Source organism: Grammomys surdaster, unplaced genomic scaffold (assembly GCF_004785775.1).
Source record: "Grammomys surdaster isolate TR1022 unplaced genomic scaffold, NIH_TR_1.0 100, whole genome shotgun sequence".
Lineage (NCBI taxonomy): Eukaryota > Metazoa > Chordata > Mammalia > Rodentia > Muridae > Grammomys > Grammomys surdaster.
Genome location: NW_021604579.1, coordinates 4,733,307 through 4,756,681, shown reverse-complemented (window position 1 = coordinate 4,756,681; position 23,375 = coordinate 4,733,307). Strand labels below are relative to the sequence as shown.

The following is a 23,375-nucleotide window of genomic DNA, read 5'->3' as shown; positions in this document are numbered from 1 at the left end:
GAAGGAAGGAAGGAAGGAAGGAAGGAAGGAAGGAAAGAAGGAAGGAAGGAAGGAAGGAAAGCAAACAGAAAGGCAACTGACCATGAGCCTAGAGAGCAACCCAGTAGTCCATAGCCTCTCTTCTGTTCCTGCCTAGAGCTCCTGACCTGACTTTATGATTGACTCCTTCCCTTTATGATTGACTGTAAGTTGCAGGGTGAAATAAACCTTTTGGTTATGGTGTTTATCATAGCAGTAGAAAGCAAACTCTTTATATCTCCCTCCCCTAATAATGGAGTTTAAACAGGTTTTTGTTGAAATAAATTGGGAGCACTAATTTGTTCATTTGTATAACTTGCCTAATAGTGATTCCCAGCCCTGGCAGCTTCCCAGAGCCACTTGAGCTTTGTAAAGTTCGTATCCTGGGGCTCCACTTTCTTAAAGTCTTGGAACTGAGATCGGCATGGGGCTCATGCTTGGGAATCGCCTGCTCCACAACACTTAGCATACGCAATTGCAAAGTGGCTAAGAATTTGCTAGGATTAATTTATGCTCTAGATTGTTTCAAACTAGATTTGGAATTTGTGAGTTAAGTTGGTAAAGGATCAGGCTGGATTCTGGTTCAGCAGGAAGGGTTCCACCCAGGGACAGGTTTACAGGTGACTGAGCAAAGTGAGCCAGTGGAGGTTGGTAACTGAGGCAGGGAGACCTGCCTGGTGGGCTGGCCTTTGGGCAGGTGTGTGCTGCAGTCAGAATTACTCTCTCTTCACAGCCCTCCTGCTGCTTTGCCTTCCCAGATAATAGCAGCTTCACCCCACTTCTGTCATCTGCTTTCAGAGAGCTCACCTGAGAATACTTTGGTTGAGGGTAGCTTGTGGAGAAGGTCATAGTGGATCACTAACCTGGTGGTTAAAGGGATAAGCACTTGATCCTGAAAGAAGGATCAGGGTAACACATTCCTGTGTCTCCTGAACTTACTTCGTATGGTAAATTCACCCTGTGTGGACGTAGCTTCTCCAGGATTCTGTATAGTTTGTTTTCTAGGGAAATTTAGAAGAGTTACAACCAATGGGTAAGTTACTGCAGCTGCTATCCTAAAACTGATAATGTATAGATTTTTTTTTTTTTTTCGAGACAGGGTTTCTCTGTCTAGCCCTGGCTGTCCTGGGACTCACTCTGTAGACCAGGCTAGCCTCGAACTCAGAAATCTGCCTGACTCTGCCTCCCAAGTGCTGGGATTAAAGGCGTGCGCCACCACCGCCTGGCTCATTGTATAGATTCTTTTTTTTTTTTTTTCACTTAAAAACAAAGTCTATACAAACCTTTATTTTGACACTTAAAAGATAACATATCCATTCCAACAGCTTCCCCAGGCCTGGCGACCCAATAAGTTACACACACACTCTGGCACTTGAAGGCTACAACGCAGGTGATCCCTGCTAACTTGCCCACAGTGAGACCCCCACAAGGACACCTTGGGGCATAGGCAGGGTGTGGGGGTTAGGGGGGAAGAGCTGTAGTGAAACCTTCCCTCCAGATTACTAAATCAGGAAAAGCAGCATGGTTCTTGGGGGCTGAGCAACAGGTGGTGTTTCCTGATGTAAGGCCAAGGACTAGTTGCCCAGCAAGGCACCCTGAGGACAGCACCGCTTCAGTGGGGGCGTGGCTTCAGTGGGGCGTGGCTTCAGTGGGGCGTTTCTCACAGTTGCACAGTGCCCATGGCTCCAGATTCCCTAAGATGATTGGCTAGTTGGCTCTTTGCTTTTGTGGCCAGTTGAAGGTTTGGAGGAATTAGCTTTGATCCAAGGATGTTCAAGGACTTCTGCCAGTGTTAGCCTTTGGCTTGCATTGTGTTTTAACAGTCTTGAAATGAGGTCCCTGGCCCCCTCTGTCACAAAGTCAGGGAATCTGAATTCAACCCGAGATATCCTTCTGTACGTCTCCTCGTAAGTCTGTGCCTCAAAAGGAGGTACCCCCACTAGAAACTCATAGCAGAGAACACCGAGGCTCCAGAGGTCCACCTTCTCATCATGCATCCGGCCTTCAATCATCTCTGGGGGCAGGTAGTCCAGGGTGCCACACAGCGTGGTTCTCCTGGAAGACGGAGCATGAACAGACCATCCGAAGTCTGCAATCTTCAACTCTCCATTTGACCCAAGCAGCAGGTTCTCTGGCTTAATGTCTCTGTGAATCACTCTCTTTGAATGACAGTATGACAGAGCGTTTGCCAACTCGGTGATGTAAGTAGTGGTTCTCTGCTCGTCAAACTTGGAGAGTTTCTGAAGCTCTCTATAGACTGTTCCAAGGGGCGCATATTCTAGAATGAGGTACACGCGGGTGGCATCATGGAAGTACCCATAGAGCCTGAGGATGTTGGGGTGCCGCAGGTGGGACTGGATCTCCACTTCTCTCCGCAGCTGGTGCTCCACACCTGCCTTCTCCAGCTGTATCTTAAACAGCACCTTCAGAGCCAGGATGAACTTGCTCTGCTTCTCCCTGGCCAGATAGACATTTCCAAACTTCCCTTTTCCTAGTGGGCGACCAATGTCAAAGTCTTCCAGAGTCCACTGCCTTTTTTTTGTGTCTTCAGTTTTCTGTATGGATGCCTGCTCCTTTTCAGAATTATTTCCAGAGGCTGCAGGCTGCTCGGTCTTCTGAGGGTTACTGAGCCGGGACACAGGGCGAGGAACACTGGCAGCTGGCAATTGCTTTAGCCCTGGCTTCTGACCTGCAGCAAGTTTCTGGGCTTGTGGAGGGACACGCTGGGAGTTGGAGGGACACAGGACCCGCTGGGCCTGGCCACTGCTAGCCGATCCTAGGTTCTGAGAAGGAATCTGCTCTGTCACCAAGACTCGTTTCGGACCGAAGGGAACTGTGGTCTTAACAGGCCTGGAGACACAGTTTTCTTTACATCTGTCCATGTCACAGGCAGGAACCTGGTTCCGACCGAAGCCTCCAAGCGATCCCGGTAGCTCCTGTATAGATTCTTGAGCAGAATCTCTGCAGGACTAAGTAGTTTACCTCAGAGGTGAGGGTGAGTGCCTTCTCTACGGCATCTGAACCTCCTTACTCTGTCCTTTCTCAGGCCTTATTGTTCATTTTCTTTCAGCGAGTACTCAGAGATATCTCAGTAATAACCTAAATGCTGAATGTCACCTACTTCCGAATGCTCTTCTTTGTGTTGGTGAATCTGCTGCACTTTATATAAACACTAGCTTTTGTAAAGGTTGCATATTATATGCCCTTACAGTCAGGTCTGTTATATAGACTTTAAAGATCAAGTACAGGATTGCTAATCTTTTTACTTTTATTAGGTCTGTTATATAGACTTTAAAGATCAAGTACAGGATTGCTAATCTTTTTACTTTTATTTGGGGTCACAGTATTACTAAGCTTCCAAGGCTGGCCTTGAACCTTTTGATTTTCCTGCCTCAGCAGGAAGTATCTCTCTAGTATCTGGGATTACAGGCCTATGCCATCAGGCTGTGCTTATTTGTTGTTGTTGTTGTTATTCTGTTATGTTTTTTGTTTTCTTCTTTCAGTTATGAACAATACTGCTGTGAACATTTGTATACCAGTTTTTGAATGGGTACATATTTTGTTTATGCCATAGAACACATTGGATATAAGAGCAGTTTTGCTTGCATTGAATTTGAAATCTATTCTTTAAAATTGTATTTATTATCGTGTATGTGATATATGTGTGGGATGAGTGTGTACCGTAGCACATGTGTAGATGTCAGAGGACATCAGTTACTGCATTCCACCTTCATATGGGTTCCAGGGATCAAACTCAGATTGATAAGCTTGTTTGGCGAACAGTTTACTCACTGAGCCATATCACTGGTCTGGGAAATATTTTTTTTAATTCAAAACAATTGTTATTGGAGCTAGAGAGACAGCTCAGCAATTAAGAATACTTGCTAGTCTTTCAGAGGACCCAAGTTCAGTTCCCAACACCCATGTTGGATGACTAACAACCACATTTAACTCCAGCTCTGGGGATCCATCTGGCCTCCAAGGGCACTTGCACACATGCAGCATACCTAAAGACACAGCCACGTAAATAAATATCAAGTCTTTCAAAAAAATGTTACTGGTTTTGTGGGGGGGAGTATGAATGTGATGTGTGATTTGTATGTATGGTCTCACACGTGTCATGGCATGTGTGCGGAGATTAAACGACAGCTTTGTGGAGTCTGTTCTTGCCTTCCACTTTCACACTGGTTCAGGTGTAGCACTCAAGCCTTCAGATGTTTCCCTGGGCCTTAGGAAATGATTTTTTTTTTCTTTTGGTTTTTCGAAACAGGGTTTCTCTGTATATCCTTGGCTGTCCTGGAACTCACTCTGTAGACCAGGGTGGCCACAAACTCAGAAATCCACCTGCCTCTGCCTCCCAAGTGCTGGGATTACAGGCGTGCGCCACCACTGCCCGGTTTAGGAAATGATTTTAAGATGCTACTTTGCTATTCTAGTGATGCAGGAGTTGAGAAGATGAAGCAGACTGGGGAAGGAGGAAGAAGCAATGTAAGGCCATGTGACAGCTGGTTAGCTTTTGGTGTCAAGTAGTGACCGATTGCTCAGTCTTCCTGAATTTCTTTATCCGAGGGTGGGGAGGCTGCCTTGTCTCTTGTCTGCCATTTAACAAAGAATTGGAACGGACAAGTGTTTTGTTTGCCAACAAGGCATATTCCTCTCTAGTTTTAACCATTACTGATTTTACACTTTGGATTATAAGGACCATAAGACTTGGGGGAACTGCTGCATTGCTCTTGCCCCTCTCCACTCCTGTGTGCAAATGGCATTTGTTTTTTTAGTTACCAGATGGAGAAAAGGGATGACCATAGATCACAGCCTTATCATAACCTGTGGCAACTAATAATAGTTAGGAACACAAAATAAGTAAAAACAAGTGCTTAATACACTTAAGAAAATACTTTCCCTTTTTAATATCATATTCTTTTTTTTCTTATTTTTTATATTATTATTCCTTATTTTTTGTTTGGTTTGGGGGAACATAATAAATGAGTATTTAGTAGATTTCTCCAAGAAAATGGCATTTAAGGTAATGTGTAGCCCAGATATAGTGGCACATGCCTTAATTTCAGCATGAGGGAAACAGAGACAATTGAATCTCTGTAATTTTTGAGGCCAGCCTGGTCTACATATTGAGATCCTGTCTCAAAAAAAAATTTGACATGTGAAGTATGTAAAACATATAATCTCCATAGATGATTTTTTGGTTAGTTTAACAAATAGTTGTAATCATATCTTACTTTTAAAAATTGGAGTTAGTGAAGCCAAAAGTATTCCCAGAAACTTTTTTCATTTGACTAAATTATTTAAAGAACAGCAATACATAACCACTATTTACTTATAATATGCTAAGATAATTATATGCTAAGTAAATATTTTAGTGAGAGTATCTCATTTAATCTACATTAGATAATATCTTCATTTATGAATAAAAAATGAAATTAAGCCATTGACTAATTTAACTTGTTTATTTGGGGAACAGAATTTGTATCTAGAACCCAGATTCAATTCCTATCACCCACACAGCAGCTCACAACTGTCTGCATTCCAGTTATAAGATATCTGACACCCTTACATAGACATACATTCAGGCAAACACTGATACACATTAAATAGATATATAAATCTTTTTTAAAAGCTTTACTAAAAAAAAAAAAAACAGAAAACAGGGGCTGGAGAGATGATTCAGTGGTTAAGAGTATGTGTTGCTCTTGCAAAGGCATTAGTTAGGTTCAGTCGGTTCCCAGCATTTATGTGGTGTCTCATAGCCATCTGTAACTCCTGTTCCAGGGGATCCAATGCCCTCTTCTGACCTCCAAAAGTACCCGGAAGGCATGTGTATACAGACATATATGCAAGCAGAACACTCAGATCCATAAAATAAAATAAACCTTAATTCTGTACTGTATAGCTCTTAACAGTGACTACTAAAAGTTATTTTAACTTATTTTTAATAAGTTATTAGTATACCTTTTATCAACATACTGAAGTTAATTTTATGTAAATGCCTTATACAAAAGATAAAACTTGACTAATTCTAGTATAGGTAGGATTCAGTGCAAATGTTTGTACAATAGCATGTCATTTCAATTTTCATATGCTATAGGACATGACTGTTAGCACAATATAATATAAATTCTATAGCTTTTTTTCCAGTTTTACCTCCAGATGAAAATTGCTTTTGATTTGACTATTTTTAGATTCAATCTTATTTTGCATGTTATTCTATGAGAATAAAAGAAAGACATGTTAATCTTTTCCTAGGAGCCTTGATTTTTTTTTATACTCTCCTATCGAAATGATTTATACCATTGTGAAAATTTAAATTTTTATAGAGTTTTATACTCTAAGCATTGCAGTTCAGCTATTTAAGGTAGCAACTGCCATATTATCATAGAACTAAAATTAAAAAGGAACATGACTAACTCCTACTTGAAGACCTTTATGTACCAGATATGTCAAGCTCCATTGTCTTAAGTCATCATAACTCTGTAATGATAAGCTTTACCTCTATTTTATGGATGGAAAAAAAACCTTCAGAAGTTAAATACTTTATTCAAATTTCCACAGTTAGTTTTAAATAGAGCCAGGGTTTAATCCTATTTGATTTTTGAAGGGAGAGGTTTAGTCAATAAATACTTGTCTCTTGGAAGATATTTGAGAAATGTTTAGTTGACCAAAGATTGTTGTTAAGGTGTATAGACAATTTAGTAATAAAAAGATAAACAACCCAATAAAATATGGGCAAAAAGGGGAACAGACCCATCACAAAATATTATATACAAATGGCTAATAAATATATAAAAACCACTTGGCATAATTTATCAGAAGACCTCCAGTGTAAATTAAATCTATACTGATATTACTCCATTCCAGACAGAATAGCTAAAATTAAAAATCAAAATTCCCAGATATATGTTGTTAATAGGAATCTAAAATAGCACACAACCACTTTGGGAAAAGGTCTAAACATACATGTATCTTTCATTCTACTCCTGAATATTCACCCAAATTAAATGAAAGTGCATTCCATGAAAGTCAACAAAAACTTTTTTTACAAGTATATTTACAGTAGCTTTAGCTCCAAACTAGCAGCAGCCTGATTGTACTTGAGCAAGAGACTAGCTGAATGAACTGATATGGTCATACAGTAGAATATTACTTTTCTTTTTTTTAAGATTTATTTATTTATTTTATTTATGGGTACAGTGCCACTGTCTTCGGACACACTAGAATAGGGCATCCAATCTCATTACGGATGGTTGTGAGCCACCATGTAGTTGCTGGGATTTGAACTCAGGACCTCTGGAAGGGCAGTCAGTGCTCTTAACCGCTGAGCTATCTCTCCAGCCCCAGAATATTACTTTTCAAGAATGGAATGGAACAAACTACAGATACATACAAACAGTAAGATATATCTAAAAATATGCTGACTGATGGGATGGCAAGAGAGCAGGAGATAAAGACACCTGCTGCCACACCTGATGACCTGAGTTCCATCTCTAAGACTCACAGGATGAAGGGAAAGACCTGAATCCCACAAATGCTTCTACACACACACACACACACACACACACACACACATAAAACAAACTTAAATGAAAAACTACTCAAGCCGGGCGGTGGTGGTGCACGCCTTTAATCCCAGCATTTAGGAGGCAGAGGCAGGCAGATTTCTGAGTTCGAGGCCAGCCTGGTCTACAGAGTGAGTTCCAGGACAGCCAGGGCTATACAGAGAAACCCTGTCTCCCAAAACCAAAAAAAAAAGAAAAGAAAAGAAAAGAAAAACTACTCAAAATATACACTGTATAATTTCATTATTTGAGGTTCTAGAATATACAAAATTGTGGTTTTAAAAAAAATCAGAATAATGATTGTCTCTGGAGGGGACTGATAAGGATATAAGGGGCTTTCAGGTGGTGATGGTGTCTATTTGGCTTTTATATTGTTCATTGGGCATGCATATAAGAGCAAATTATTTTTTTTACTGAATCTTATAACCATACTGAACATGTTTATTATTTCTTAGTGGGTGTTATGTGAATTCCTTAGGATTTTCTATATAAAAATAATTTAACCTATGGTACCTGAGTTCGTTATTTCTTTTATTTGCTTATTTATATTTTCTTATAATCTTTGTGTTCTCTTCCTACTCTAACCAGCAACCTTCTAGATTTGCCCACTTACCTGTTGCTTTAAACTTAAATGTTTTGCTTGCTGTGTACCACTTGTATTCCTGGTGCTCATGGAGGCCAGAAGAGGACATTGTATTCTCTGGACTGGAGTTACGACAGTTGTTAGTTGACATGGGTGCTGGGAACCCAGGTCTTCTGAAAGAGCAACAGTGCCTTTGACTGCTGAGCATCTCTCCAGGCCCTTGGATTATTTGTGAATCTTTTACTTTCCTTACTCATTATATATCTAATTTATCATTAAGTCCTGGTGTAATGGCAGGGTGGTGGTGGTGTATGCCTTTAATCCTAGCACTTGGGAGGCAGAGGCAGGTGGATTTCTGAGTTCAAGAGTTCGAGGCTAGCCGGGTGGTGGTGGCGCACGCCTTTAATGCCAGCACTTGGGAGGCAGAGGCAGGCGGATTTCTGAGTTCGAGGCCAGCCTGGTCTACAGAGTGAGTTCCAGGACAGCCAGGGCTACACAGAGAAACCCTGTCTCAAAACAAAACAAAACAAAACAAAACAAAACAAAAGTCCTGGTGATACTGCTTCCTAATTTTCTGATCCAATCTGAAACTTATCTTTTGCCCCTCAGTCCTTAGCCAGACTGTCATAATCTTTTACTGGGATCACTTCATTTGCCTGAAGGGTTCCTCCAGAAGCCATTTGTTTTTTGTTTTTGTTTTGTTTTTTTTGGTTTTTTGAGACAGGGTTTCTCTGTGTAGCCCAGGCTGTCCTGGAACTTACTCTGTAGACCAGGCTGGCCTCGAACTCAGAAATCCGCCTGTCTCTGCCTCCCAAGTGCTGGGATTAAAGGCGTGCGCCACCATCGCCCGGCTCCAGAAGCCATTCTTGAGTGTCTCTTATTTGTCTGTCACTTGTTAGGTTGATTTGTCTGAAAAGATAAATGTGAACATGTCATTACCCAAATACACATTTCTAATAACTTCCTGTTGAAGGTCAGCATTACTTGAGCCTGATTGCTATCAATTCTCTCTTTGTTTAAAACTCAAATATGGTCTGCAAGTCCCTGCAAGTTGTAACCTCCAACTTCCCCAAACATCTTTACTCTGGAATTCTTTCCCTTGAGTCATCAAGGATCACGTACCAATGGATACACAGGACCTGATATCAGTAAATATTAGTTGAATACATAAAAATTACATATACAAAATGATGAGTTGTAACTTTTAAGGGCAATATATTGCCTGTTTTATTCTCAGTAGGGTTACTAAACCAATAAACACTGGTACATTCTTTTTCATTAAAATCTTCTTCCACCTTTCTTTGTTCAGTCAATTCCTACTTATCCTTTAGTCTTTTTGATTAATTGCATTTTCTCAGAGTCTAGCTTTGAGTCTCCCTTTGTGTCTTCTTGCTAGGTTCATTCTCCCTGTTATATATCCTACACTTTCCTTGAAAGCATTTATCAAAATTGTATATAACTATGATTTTGTTTGATATAATCTCTTCTTGCTATAAGTGTTACAAAAATAAAGACTAAGCCTTTCTTGTTCACAGATGTGCCCTATAAGTATATTATAAGCATCAAAAATAAATGGACTATGTATTCATTTATTTATTAAGTAAATAACTATTGAGCCATATAATAAGCCAGGTACTGTTCTATGTTTGGAGTTATGGCAGTGAATAGAATATAATCTCATATCTGCCCTCATGAAATTTATATCTAAGAGTTGGGATAACAGCTAGATTATCAAGGGGTGATGTTAGTAAACAGAACTGTAGGAAAGATCATTCCAGCCAACAGCCATCGCTATGCAGATGCTGGTTCCTTCTCAAACTCAGCATGGCTTATGCAGGTATCTCCTACAAATTCAGACATTTCTCCTAATTTTCTTGGTTATACCATTTTTCTTAATATGGTAGCCACTTTTACTTCTTTCTCTCCCTGAACTAGGGAAGGTCACTGCTACTATTTTATTAACTAATTGCTATGAGCCAGATACTGTATTAGATGTCTCACATAATTAACATACAACTGGTGTGATATGCCTCACAACACTCAGAATGAGATGTAGTCTCTTATTTCTCTAAATTAAAACCAACTCAAATCTTTGTGTTCAGTAGAGAGATCAGTATCATTTTTTCTCATGTATTGTTTGAAACACAGGCATTTCCTTTCCTCTATATAGTCTGAAAGCTGTAGAGATTTATCATTCTAAACATGAGGTGTATCTGATTCCTACTTCTCATCAAGGAAAGCCCTTAGTGAATTAATCAGTGGCTCTTGTACTTTGCTACATAGCAGAGTCTCAGTGTTCAACCTATTTGTTTACTTATTTATTTTTGAAATGGAGTCTTGCTATGTAGCCCAGTATGCCCTCAAATGATCAGTCCTCCTGTTTCAGCCTCCCAAATGCCGAGATTATAGGCCTGTGCAACCATGTTCTGCTCTGTTCCTGGTCTGGTTTTCCATTTTGTTCAGTTTGTTATTTTTGATTTTTTTCTTTTTGAGATACGGTTTTGCTTTGTTGTCCTGGCTGGCCCATTACTCACTATATAAGCAAATCTATCATTGAAACTTATATATCAGCCGGGCAGTGGTGGTGCACACCTTTAATCCCAGCACTTGGGAGGCAGAGGCAGGAGGATTTCTGAGTTTGAGGCCAGCCTGGTCTACAGAGTGAGTTCCAGGACAGCCAGGACTACACAGAGAAACCCTGTCTTGAAAAACCAAACCAAAAAAAAAAAAAAAAACTAAAAAACTTATGTATCTTCATTTTGACAGATCAATAAGGTCATTTCATGTGAGGGTGACTCCATAGACAAGCTAACTTCATCAGTGCTTCAGCTGACACGGGACAGTTCCTTTAGGTTCATAATGTAGTCCCAGTCTACCTTTTCAAAAGGCTCTGCTTTTTTTTTTTTTTTTTTTTTTAAGACCGGGTTTTTCCATGTTGCCCTAGCTGGGCTGGAACTCACTTGGTAGTGAATGCTCACCTCGAACTCAGAGATCCACCTGACTCTGTCACCCAAGTGCTGGGACTAAAGGCGTGTTCCACCACTGCCCAGCTAAAAGGCTCTGCATTTCTAGAGGTGCTAGTTCAATGTGGGTTCCTTTTCTCTCTTTACCAAAGCCAACATCATTGTCTTTCTAGGAGACTTTCCTAGGAATTAATATTTTTCTCTGGCTATCTTTTTTTTGGTTTTTTCGAGGCAGGGTTTCTCTGTATAGCCCTGGCTGTCCTGGAACTCACTCTGTAGACCAGGCTGGCCTCGATCTCAGAAATCCGCCTGCCTCTGCCTCCCAAGTGCTGGGATTACAGGCGTGCACCACCACTGCCCGGCTTCTCTGGCTATCTTAAATAAAGGAATTTACAGTGTGATGCCCTATGCTTTGCCTTGGTTTGGTGAAGCTAGTTAGTTTTTCCTCATAACCAGTGATGGTTGGATGGAGGGTGTTTATTCTTGAATCCATTAGAATTTTGCAAAACTTTATTCACTAAACAATATAATAAGAAATAAATAAGGAGCTGGACGATATGGTTTTGTTGATGAAGTATCTGCTACAGACACTTGAGGATCTAAGTTCCATTCCCAGCAGCCTTAAAAAGCCAGGTGTGACAGCAGATGCCTATAAATCTCAGCCTTAGGGATGGAGACAAGAGAATCCCTTAGGTCTGATGGCCAGTCAGTCTAGTTTAGTTGGGGAGCTCTGAGTTCAGTGACAGGCCCTTACTTCAAATAATAAGATGAAGTACAATTGAGGCAGGCAACCAGTGTTAGTCTCTGGCATGTATACATGCTCATGCACATCTAGTCAGACATTTGCATGTATACACAATGAACATGTACATACTTACAAAAAGAAATCATCACCTGTACTTTTTTTTTTTTGGTTTGGTTTTTTCGAGACAGGGTTTCTCTGTGTAGCCCTGGCTGTCCTGGAACTCACTCTGTAGACCAGGCTAGCCTTGAACTCTCGAACTCAGAATTCTGCCTGCCTCTGCCTCCCAAGTGCTGGAATTAAAGGTGTGTGCCTCCACCGCCCGGCTACCTGTACTTTTCAAAGTGATATGGATAAGATTTCTTGTGCTGTTGCTAAAATTACAGGTTAATGGGTCCAGAGATTCTTATTGTTTAGCTCTAGAATGAAATTGAGAAATTAGCATATTTTAAGACATGCCAGGTGATTCTAAAGTAGATGGTTTTTAGTTTATCTTTGTAAAACACAGTCTTGTACTTTTATTCCCCTTTAATACAGTATTGTTTATTCTTGGACCTTGCTCCTTCTTCTCTTCTCCTAGAAGTCTTTCTTTAAAAGAAAAAAATTATAAAAGTAATTTTATGTATATGAGTGTTTTGCCCACGTGTATGTCTGTGCACCATATGTGTACCTGGTGCTTTGGCGTTTTGGTTGTTTTGTTTTGTTTTGGATTTGCTTTGCTTTGCTTTGTTTTGTTTGAGATAGAGTCTCTCTCCATAGCCCTGGCTGCCCTGGCATTCATTATGTAGACCAGGTGCCCAAGAACTCAGAGACCTTCCTGCCTTGTCTCCCAAGTGCTGAGATTCAAGGTGTGCACCACTACAACTAGTCAAAAGTACAAATCTACATTGTGTTTACTTATGAGTACAGCCTTTTTTTATTCTTGGAAATACAGTAAGGCCTAGAGTAAGTGATGCTTAATGTGAGATATGCACTTTGAATGAAAGCCAGGTTAAGAGGTATGGGGAAGCTGGGTAGGTGGTAGTGTCATATGTGTTTAATCCCAGCACTTGGGAGGCAGAGGCAGGCAGATCTCTGAGTTTTGAGGCCAGTCTGGTCTACAAAGGGAGGACAGCCAGGACTACATAGAGAATTCTTGTCTCAAAAACAAAACAAAACAAAAACAAAACACAACAACAACAATGTAAGAGGTACAGGGAAAACATATCAGGTAGAGAAACTGTTCTTATATTTGAAAGTCTAGGGGTTGAGAGAGTGACATATTTGAGAATAAAATAAATTTAGTAAAAAATTAGAGATTTTTGACTAGGGTCAAATCAGAGGTCCTAACTGGGTTATAATATTTGTTGTTTGTTTGTTTGTTTGAGATAGGGTCTCACTGTGTATCCCTGAGTGACCTGGAACTTGCTTTGTAGATCAGGCTAGCTTTGAACTCTCAGAGATCTATATGCCTCTGTCTCTGCCTGCCTCTGCCTCCTCCTGAGTGTTGGGATTAAAGGCTAGAGCCACCATGCCTGGCAGTTAGGATCTTAATTGAATTAGAAGGTTAACTGCAGATTGGAGAATGAACTAGAGTGACAGCAAGAGACAAAGATGTTTTGTAAACTATAGCCATTAGATAATATTAAGTGCTGACTTCATCAGAACACATGCTAAAATTTGAAACATACTGATAAGATTATCATGGCCTCTGTATAAGGGATGGCACATACATTCATAAAGAATTCCATTACAAAAAAGAAAATAATTTTGATTTGGGTTAATGGTACCCATGAAAAAAGTGGTTTGATTATAAAAATGTGTCTCAAGTAGTGAAATAAGTTGGTAGTGTTTTAAATACTTGGAAGTTAGTTGATGAGACAGCAATTGGAGACAAGGACAGATGGCAGATTTCTGGTCTTATGAGGATGCCATTTAACATGGCGAGAGGACAGATGAAGGAGAACAACTGTATTTGGAAGTTGGGGAACAAAGATTTCTTGTAGAATGAAGGCAAGCTGACAAAGAAATATAAGACTTCCTAGCAGTATTATGGACCCAAATAAAATGGATGGACCTAAACTTTTATTAGCATCAGCTGATCTAATCCTATGATTGTTATTTTTGATTTTTGAGACAAGGTGTCTTTATGTAGTCTTGCGTGCCGTGGAACTCACTAGGTAGGCCAGGCTGACCTTGAAATCAGATGTACCTATCTACCTCTGCTTCCTGAGTGCTGGGATTACAGGTGCCTGTTAAACAGAGAATATGGATCATTCTAGGGTTAAGATTTTTGATAGGTATTTGTCAAATAAAGATAGTTGAATAACAGATTTTAGATAGGACTAATCAAAAAATGGACTATAGAATCTATGCTGGATGATAATAGTAACAACTGTCATTAAGTGATTACTATAGGCTAAGCACCCATGAGAAGAGCAAAGAACAGAGAAAACGAATGGAGTGGTTAATGGACTAAAGATCTAAGTGTGGTGGAAACCAGATGTAATATGATAAGTGAGTCAACACCCAAGACAGAAAAAGAGTAGGATATGTGACTTAATGATTTCAGAGACAGTTGGGAGTGTTCTAAGAGCAAAGGTGTGGCCAAGAAAGCATGGAGCTGAAGAGAAATAAGAGAAAAGACTGCTGGAAACATGACATGTAAAAAAATTAGAGACTGGTTTTTTATTTGTTATTCACATTGACAACCATCTTAGTGGCATTGCCTTCTGGAGGATGGAAAGACGCAGTTAGTAAGACCTCATTGGATGAAGTGGAAAGACCATTCATTGGATAAGCCTGGCAATTATTTGTGTGGCTTTAGATAATTCATATCTATTAGGATGAAAGTGATGCAAAGTAAATGTAAGTAAATGCCGTTGTTTTGAAATAAACACAATTTGTTTTGAAAACACACCTTTAATCCAGCATTCAAGAGGCAGAGGGCAGCCTAGTCTACAGAGTGAGTTTCAGGATAGCCAGGGCTACACAGAAAAACTATGTCTCAAAAAATTAAAACAGAGAAACACACAAAAAAGAAGTGATTTTGAATACATGGCAAAGTTGTAAGAATAACACAGATTACAGGCCACTGTGAGGATGTGGAACACCTAAACTATCTTGTCAAAAAGGTTATAGACCACTTTGGAAAAAGTTCTGGTGGTTTCTTATAAAACTACATATATCCCTACTTATGACCCAACATTGACACTCTTAGTTGTTTATTTGTCACTGTTCATGTGTATGAGTGTGGGCATACACATGCCATGGTGCACATGTTGAGATCAGAGACAACCTCAGGTATTGGTGCCACCTTGTTTTGAAACAGTCTGTTGTTTTGTCAATTGATGTGCCAGAGCCTCACTCTTGTCCAGTGTGTGCTTTGCCCACTGACCCATCTTCCTGGCCCAAGAAAAGTGAACATGTCCACATAGGGCACAAATTATAGTAGCAGAAAACTGAAAACAAAATGAAATATCACTAGGGAAATAATTAAGTCAATATATTCATTCAGTGACCCACTAATTAGCAGCAAAAAGGAACCAGTAACTGATACATATACAACTTTGATGAATCTCAAAAACACTACATGCACAAGAATATAGATAATACGGTTTTATCATATGAAGTTCCAGAGCTAAGCAAGAATCAGAGTGGCGATTGATGAAGCAGGTGGGAGAGTGGGCCTGAGTGGAGTGTGGCATAAGGAAGCCTTTGGAAACAATAATGTTATCCTTTAGAAAGTATGGGGTCCGTTTGTGTTTCCATTCAGTTTGTCATTTTCCTAATCTTAATGTGTGGAAGCTACTGTATTAAAAATATGGACAGGTGACTTAGACTACAAAACAACTTCTTCTTTTTTTTTTCTTTTTTCTTTTTGTTTGTTTTTTCAAGACAGGGTTTCTCTGTATAGCCCTGGCTGTCTTGGAACTCACTCTGTAGACCAGGCTGGCCTCGAACTCAGAAATCCACCTGCCTCTGTCTCCCAAGTGCTGGGATTAAAGGCGTGCGCCACCACCTCCCGGCACAAAACAACTTCTTCTTCTTCCCCCTCCTCCTCTTCTTCTTCTTCCTCTTCCTCCTCCTCTTCCTCCTCCTCCTCCTCCTCTTTTTCCTCCCTTTTTCTTTTTTTGCAGTTATGTATGCTGCAAAGTCAACACCAAGGCACTCCATTTTTGGCATACCTATATGTTTCATAAAAGACCATCTCATCATGTTGTTACATAAAGAAAGGGCAAAGGAGATTCCTTTAAGAGCACTATTCCTATTTTTTTTTATTTTCTTGTTCTTCTCTTCCTTCCTTTCTTTTTATTTATTTTTTGTAGACAAGGTCACACTATTTTGTCAGAGAGGTGTATCACTGTCAGTATCTCATCCATCTCACGTGACCTCTTCTGTTTTCAAAACCATTTTTTCCTGCCTCAAAACAAAATCAATTTATTCTGCAGTGATACCAACATGCCAGACATAGGAGATTGGCTGAATAAATTAGATAGAAAATATAAATACAATAAAGTATTATGTAGCTATTAAAAAAATTCCATTATTTCCAAGACATACTGTTTAGTGAAAAAAACAATTGCTTGTTTTATGTCCTGTTGTTTCTGCCTTCTGTTTGTGATATTTTTAAACTGATGCATAGACATGGAGAGCTGTTATAGCATCACTTTTAACTTTGCCATTCAGCATTATGAAATATCCTTTGTCCTATTTTATTTTTGCCCTAATTCTATTGTGTTTGGCATCAAGATAATGTTTTATTGTTTCCCCTTATCTGATGCATTCTTGTTTAATCCTTTAATTTTAGCCTTTCTAATCTCCAATTTAGGTATATCTGTTGTATACAATAGAGGGTTAAATTGTTCTTAGAATCCATTTGAAAACTGTTCTCTTTCAATAAGCGAATTAAACTTAAAGTCTATTATCTGTATTGTGTGTGTGTTTTGTAGGTGTGAACATGTGTGTGATCAGAGGCTGAGTTGAGTGTCTTCCTTTATCACTCCCCACCTGATTTATGTATGTTTGATTGTTGGATGTAGTATGTATGGTGGTCAGAGGATGACTTTGGAGGAGTCAGTTCTCCTTTCACCATGTGGGTACTAAAGGTAAGACTCAAGTCTTGGTGGCAAGCACCTTTTCTCACTGGGCTACCTGGCCAGCCCCTCCATCTATTTTATTTATTTGTTTGATACTGAGCTCAGAGTTCACCAGTTGGCTAGATCAGTTGTCAAGGGAACTCCACAATATCTTTCTGTCTCCATCCAGGCAGTGCTAGGGTTACACATTCATTGCATCACCATCTCTAGTCTTTATATGAGTGCTGGGGATTGACACTTGGGTCCTTATGCTTTTGAAGCAGGCCTCAGCCCCTTTATTTATTAATGCTACTGACAAAGGTTACTCTAAATGCTGTTGTATTATTCCATGTTTTCATTTCTGTCTGTCTTTTATTTCCTGGGTCCCCCTGTGTGCCTCCCCCGCCTCCTGCTTTTAGCTTTTAGACTGTTTTGGTAAGTGAGGACTGTTTTTTGTTGTAGTGGTTTTATGTTTATACTTTTTTTTTTTTTTTTTTTTTTGGTTTTTCGAGACAGGGTTTCTCTGTGTAGCCCTGGCTGTCCTGGAACTCACTCTGTAGACCAGGCTGGCCTTGAACTCAGAAATCCACCTGCCTCTGCCTCTCAAGTGCTGGAATTAAAGGCATACACCACCACTGCCCGGCTGTTTATACTTTTATCACACCTACAATCACACTTTTAATACTTAGCCTTTTACTATGTCATGTATTGTATTACCATTTTAGTCTTTGGGTTTTTTGAGATCTATAACTCAAACTAGGCTTGAACACTGTGTAGAAGTTTGGTCCTCTTGCTTCTGTTTACCAAGCACTAGGATTATAAGATGTAAAACCACACTACTGTGGTTAAGGATTGCACCAAGACAACATGCATGCATGGCAAACTGAGCTACAGCCCAGCTACCAACTGAGCTACATCCTGGTTTGGTGCTTGTCAATGGTATCCTTTGATTCTCACCATTACCTCTTTACTAACATGTTCTCATTATTTGACTCCCCCCACCTCCCTGAACATGTAACATTTTCATCTTACTTTAAGTAATAAACAGTAAGAAGCATTTTCTTTGTCTTTTTATTGAGGTGAAATTTCCATAACATAGTTAACCATTTTAATGACTTATAGTGAATTTGTGATATTATGGATAGATATACTACCTCTCTCTGGTCTCAGAATTTTCTTTTTTTCTTTTTCTTTTCTTTTTCTTTTCTTTTGTTTTTTTTTCTTTTTTCTTTTTTTTCTTTTTCTTTTTTTATTTTTGTTTTTTTGAGACAGGGTTTCTCTTTATAGCAGGGAGCTGTCCTGGAACTCACTCTGTAGACCAGGCTGGCCTTGAACTCAGAAATCCGCCTGCCTCTGCCTCCTAAGTGCACCACCACTGCCCAGCGGAATTTTATTTTTTAATCACCCCACAATACTCTATTAAGTAATTGTTCCCTGTTTCCCCTCACAACTTATATAACGTCCTTATTTTGGTATTTTATATAAAAGGAATCCTACAGCATAGGACATTTTGCATTGGCTCTTAATGCTTTCAAGGCTCATTTTTCAGCAGTCTATTTCTTTTTATGGCTGAGTATGTTCAAATTGTGGTTATACCAGATTTTCTCCCTAGTGATATGAGGTTCGGTCCTAGGCCCTTGTGAATACCACCCAAGCACTTTTCACTGAACTTCCTCTCCAATCACGTTTGAATTTATCAAAACTTTCTTATAGTACTCTAGGAAATCAACAAAGTATTATTTTATAAAGTATACAGTAGGACCAAGTGTGATAATACATGCCTGCAATCCTCCAGCCTCAGCACTGGGAGGCTAGCTAGGTTTAAATAGTGAGAGCTTGTCTCAGAAAAATAATACCAAGCCCTGAGGTGGTAACACATGCCTTTATCCCCAACTTTCAGAAGGCAGAGGCAGGCGGATCTCTGTGAAGCCTGGTCTACAGAGTGAATTCCAGGGCAGCCAGGACCACACAGAGAGACCCTGTCTTGCAAAACAAAAAACAAAACAAAAGAAACACCACCACCAATACACACACACACACACACACACATATACGAGCGTGCAATATTTAGCTGTATTCGTATTCTGTGCCATCCGGTGGATCACATAGGTGGTGAATCTGTTACAAATAAGTGAATACAAGTTTAATTCATATAAAACTGTTACAAATGTTCTTTCATCCTTAAGTCATTGGCTTAGCTTGGTTGCTGTGATGCATTTTGCTAGGAGGGTTTTCCAAGGCCTTGTCTCAGTTTAGTATCAATAGTATAGATAGTATAGATAGATAGTGCTATGTAGCTTTTTGCCAATATATAGAATTATTGTTGTTCATAAATTATGAATTTAACAATGGTAATGTTTACCTATGCCTCATATGAACATGGCTATTCCATGAAGATTTATGTTAAATACTCTACTGTGGTTATCATTAAACCTAATAAAATAAAATTTGTTTCCAGTTAGTACTTACAGGCTATTGATAACAAGTATTGTATTGATAACAAGTGCAGAGTTTGAGTACATGTTGTTGTTATTGTTAATGCTGTTTTGTTATTTGTTTTTTCCTTTGTTTTGCTTTTTCCTTTTTCTCTTAAGCAACTGTGATTTTTTTGCTACATTGGTATGAATTAAAGGAAGAAAAATGCAGAATTATGAGACAAGTACTATGAGAAAAAGTACTTAGTATTTGGTATATTATAAAAGGGTTCAGTGTTCATACACCTTTAGGACATGAGGAGCCGCTGAGTGTAGCTACTAAAGGGAGACTATAGCTGTATACCATTTTATTCCTTTTAGAGAAATTTCATGATGCTCTAGAATATGCACTTACAAAGCTTGGGATCTTACAAAAGCCTGAATACATCTTTGATTGGTTATATATTAAGGGAAATAGCCCACAGCATGGTGCCAGACAAGTGTAGAGCCCAACCGATTTGATCCTTAAGCAGGGAGAAAAATTCTATTCATCATTAAGAGGTTAGATTGTAAAAATGTTGTAATTATTTCAGCCTAAATTGGTTCACAGCTATTTTTTTTTCAATAAAAGTTCTCTTGCAATCGTGAGGCAAGAAGACAGTTTTCATTTTGATGACCTTTGCTGTATTGTGTTTTCTTCAAGTCCTCAACCCTACCCTGTAGCTACTCTGTTTACTGTTCAAATCTGAATCATAATGTGCATCTGGAGGGATCCTGAGTCATGTGACAGACTGAAGAGTCTCTTGTCCTTTATTAACACTCTTTGAATGTCTAATTTTGACATAGCATTTGGTTATATCATTAGGAAACTTACTCCTGCTCTTGATGGCTTTGGGGTTTGTGCACATGTAACATTATTTTCTCTCATTTTCTTCTATACAGTTTGTTTTGTTTTAATTGCAAAATCAAACAAAGAATGCAGCCACATTGGGCCTTGACAGAGGTCCTTTTACTTGAAGGACCACTTATATAATGAATGATTTTTATTCAAGTGAATATTCATACATTTCTGACTGTAATTTGTATGAAATGACAGCCTGCACACCATTTTGTTTGATTACAATCGCTTCACCTTCATTATCTTTTGTCTATTTAAGCTCCAGACTTGCCATATCCATCCTGACCCTCCCCCACATCTCTGCAGTTCTTTTATCACAGTTTTTCTCTCTTCTCTTCTGTGGGCATTCACAGATTGTTTTGGTTGTTGTTGTTGGGTTTTATTTTATTTTTTGTTCATTAAAAAGGGAGTGTAGTGTGTTGTCTGGATAGAAAATACATTTGCATGTTTGAGAGGGGACTAAGAGTTTTTGTGGGGTTTGGCAGAGATCCTGCTTTTGGGAGGTAAAGGGAAGATGAAAAAGGGGAAGCATAAGTTTGGAGTTTAAGAAAAAAAATTAAAAAACACTGGTGATTTCCCCCCATCCAATTTTTTTCTTTTTGTATTATATATGACAAGTTTTTTCCTGGATGCATAAACCACTTGTCTAACAATGGAACAAATTAGAGGCCTTTCTTAGGACTGGTTTTGAATGTACAATTGAGTTCTACAAAGCAAAAACCTTTCGGGTGAGGGTAGATGGTAATTGTATATTTACAAGTGAGAAGCTAGCGAGTTGCAGGGTTGGTCTGGGTCTGTCTATCTCCCTTTTCCCCCCACCCCCATAGTTTGTTAAAAATGGTTTTTATAAGAAATTGTTTCTTGAATTAATAGATTTCATCTAAGCTGTCTCTCCACAGTAGTTTTGAATTAGGATTTTTTTTCTTCTTTTACTTTAAAAATTTAGATTTGGGATCTATAGATGTAGTTCATTGGTAGTATACTTGCTTACCATGTGTAAGGCCTTAGATTTGGTCCCCAGCACTCCAAAATACTATATTTGGGGGCATTCTAGCTCTCTTTGAAGTTGATAATGTTCATTGTTCATTAAAGATAATATCTGTTATCTGGAAAATGTCATTTATGCCCACTGGAACCTGAGAGAACTATAGAGCATGTATAACAAAAGGCTGGATGAAGTGGCCCACGCCTCCCAGCACTGAGAGTCTGAGGTAAGTAGAGGATCCCAAGTTAAAAGCCAGCCCAAGAAGAGATGCTATCTCAAATGAAATAACAAAATAAAAACCCCTTTGTTTTTTTAGCAGTGAAAATGTAAAATTCAGCTAGGTAGTGGAATATAGAGTAGGCCGGAAAGTAGAAATTATTTTGTGATGTAAAGGGCGTGTTTATAGGGAAGTAAGTTAATTTATCACAGAGCTTGCCAAAGTTTTTTTTTTGTTTGTTCATGGATAGATGTGTGCACACATGTGCATGTATGTGTGTGAGTGTGCATATGCCTTGTTCGAGTATGTGTGCACAGATGTGAATATAATTGTGTGTATGTGCTTGTGAGTGTATGTGCATGTGAATGTGCATGAGTGCATGTGGAATTGTGTGTGTGTGTGTGTGTGTGTGTGTGTACACTCCTGTGAGAGGGGTGGGGGTGGTTAGGGGTCAACCTTGAGCCTTTCAGTTGTGCCTCAGAAACTATCCACCTTGATTTTTTTTTTTTTTTTTTTGAGGGCAGGGTTTCTTATTGTTCTGGAGATCACTGAGTGACTGGGCTAGCAGGCCAGCAAGCTGCAAGTATCTTCCTTTCTCTGAGTCCCCAGTGCTGGGATTACAAGGATATGTGTCTTAGTTAGGATTATTGTTGCAGTGACAAAAATACCAAAAAGCAAGTTGGGAGGAGGGGCTTATTTAGCTTGCACTTCCATTTTACTGTTCATCATCAAAAGAGGTCAGGATATGAACTCAGACAGGAACCTGGAGGCGAGAGCTGATGCAGAGGCCATGGAGTGGTAGAAGAGTACTGCTTAATGGTTTGTTTCCCATGGATTGCTTAGCCTGCTTTTTTATAGAGCCCAGAACCACCAGCCCAGGGGTGGCACCACCTGCAGTGGGCTAGGCCCTCCCTCGTCAATCACCGATTAAGAAAATGCCTTACAGAGGATTTTATGGAGGCATTTTCTCAGTTGAGGTTCCCTCTTTTCAGATAACTCTAGCTTGTGTCAAGTTGGTATAAGACTAGCCAGCACAGTATGGCATAACATCCAGCTTTTCAAGTAGGTTCTGGAGATCAGCCTCAAGTTTTTTATGCTTGTGTGGAGTGGGTACTTTGTCAATAGCCATTTCCCTAACCCTTAGCCAAAGGAGTTAAAAAGCCTTTTCTTGACCTGGCTAATTACTTATTATAGCCATTAAGCAGATAGTTTTAATTTAATTAGGATTATAAAAATGAATTAGATAAAGCATACTGAGTATGACCATATATTTATGCATGATATCTAAAAAGTTTGAGAATGAAGATACTTCTATTTATATATACATGTTATCTAATATATTTATATGTACACATGTTATATAATATTTGTGTGTATTATGTAATATATTATCTCTTTATATGTATTAATTTTATTTTATTTATCTATTTATTTTGAGACAGGGTCTTACTATGTAGTCCTGGCTGTCCTGGAACTCACTATGTAGATCAGGCTGGCCTCAGACTCAGAAGAGACCTTCTTCCTTCCTCTGCCTCCTGAGTTCTGGGATTAAAGGCGTGAACCATCTCACTCAACTATGTATATTATCTCATATATGTTATATTTTGAAGGTCAAAAAAGTCTAATGACATGTATTTTTGCCTGTTTCTAGACTTTTTGTTTGCCCTCTTCTAGGCATATAGTTATACTAATATAACTATAATATAAACTATATATAAATATAAACTATAATATAAATATATAATATAAATAGAATAATATATTAATATAATTAATATAACAAATAGTTACATTAATGTGCTGGAGAATAGCCAATGCAAATCATTTGGACTACATCATTACTTTTTCATTTTCTTTCTTTTTTTTTTTTTTTTTTTTCCGAACAGGGTTTTTCTGTGTAGCCCTGGCTGTCCTGGAACTCACTCTG

General features: G+C 39.0%; 1 protein-coding gene, 1 non-coding gene and 1 pseudogene across 3 annotated transcripts in view; 2 read left to right on the top strand and 1 right to left on the bottom strand.

Annotated features, from left to right (window-relative positions):
• The window catches only part of Zswim5 (zinc finger SWIM-type containing 5), a 110,188-nt gene that overhangs the window by 21,861 nt on the left and 64,952 nt on the right, over window positions 1-23,375 (top strand). The window lies entirely within an intron of this gene.
• On the bottom strand, window positions 1,281-2,948 carry LOC114638066 (annotated as a pseudogene). The gene has a single exon (XR_003713818.1). The product of XR_003713818.1 is annotated as an aurora kinase A pseudogene (transcript).
• On the top strand, window positions 13,506-13,613 carry LOC114639676. The gene has a single exon (XR_003714045.1). It is a non-coding gene; the product is annotated as a U6 spliceosomal RNA (small nuclear RNA).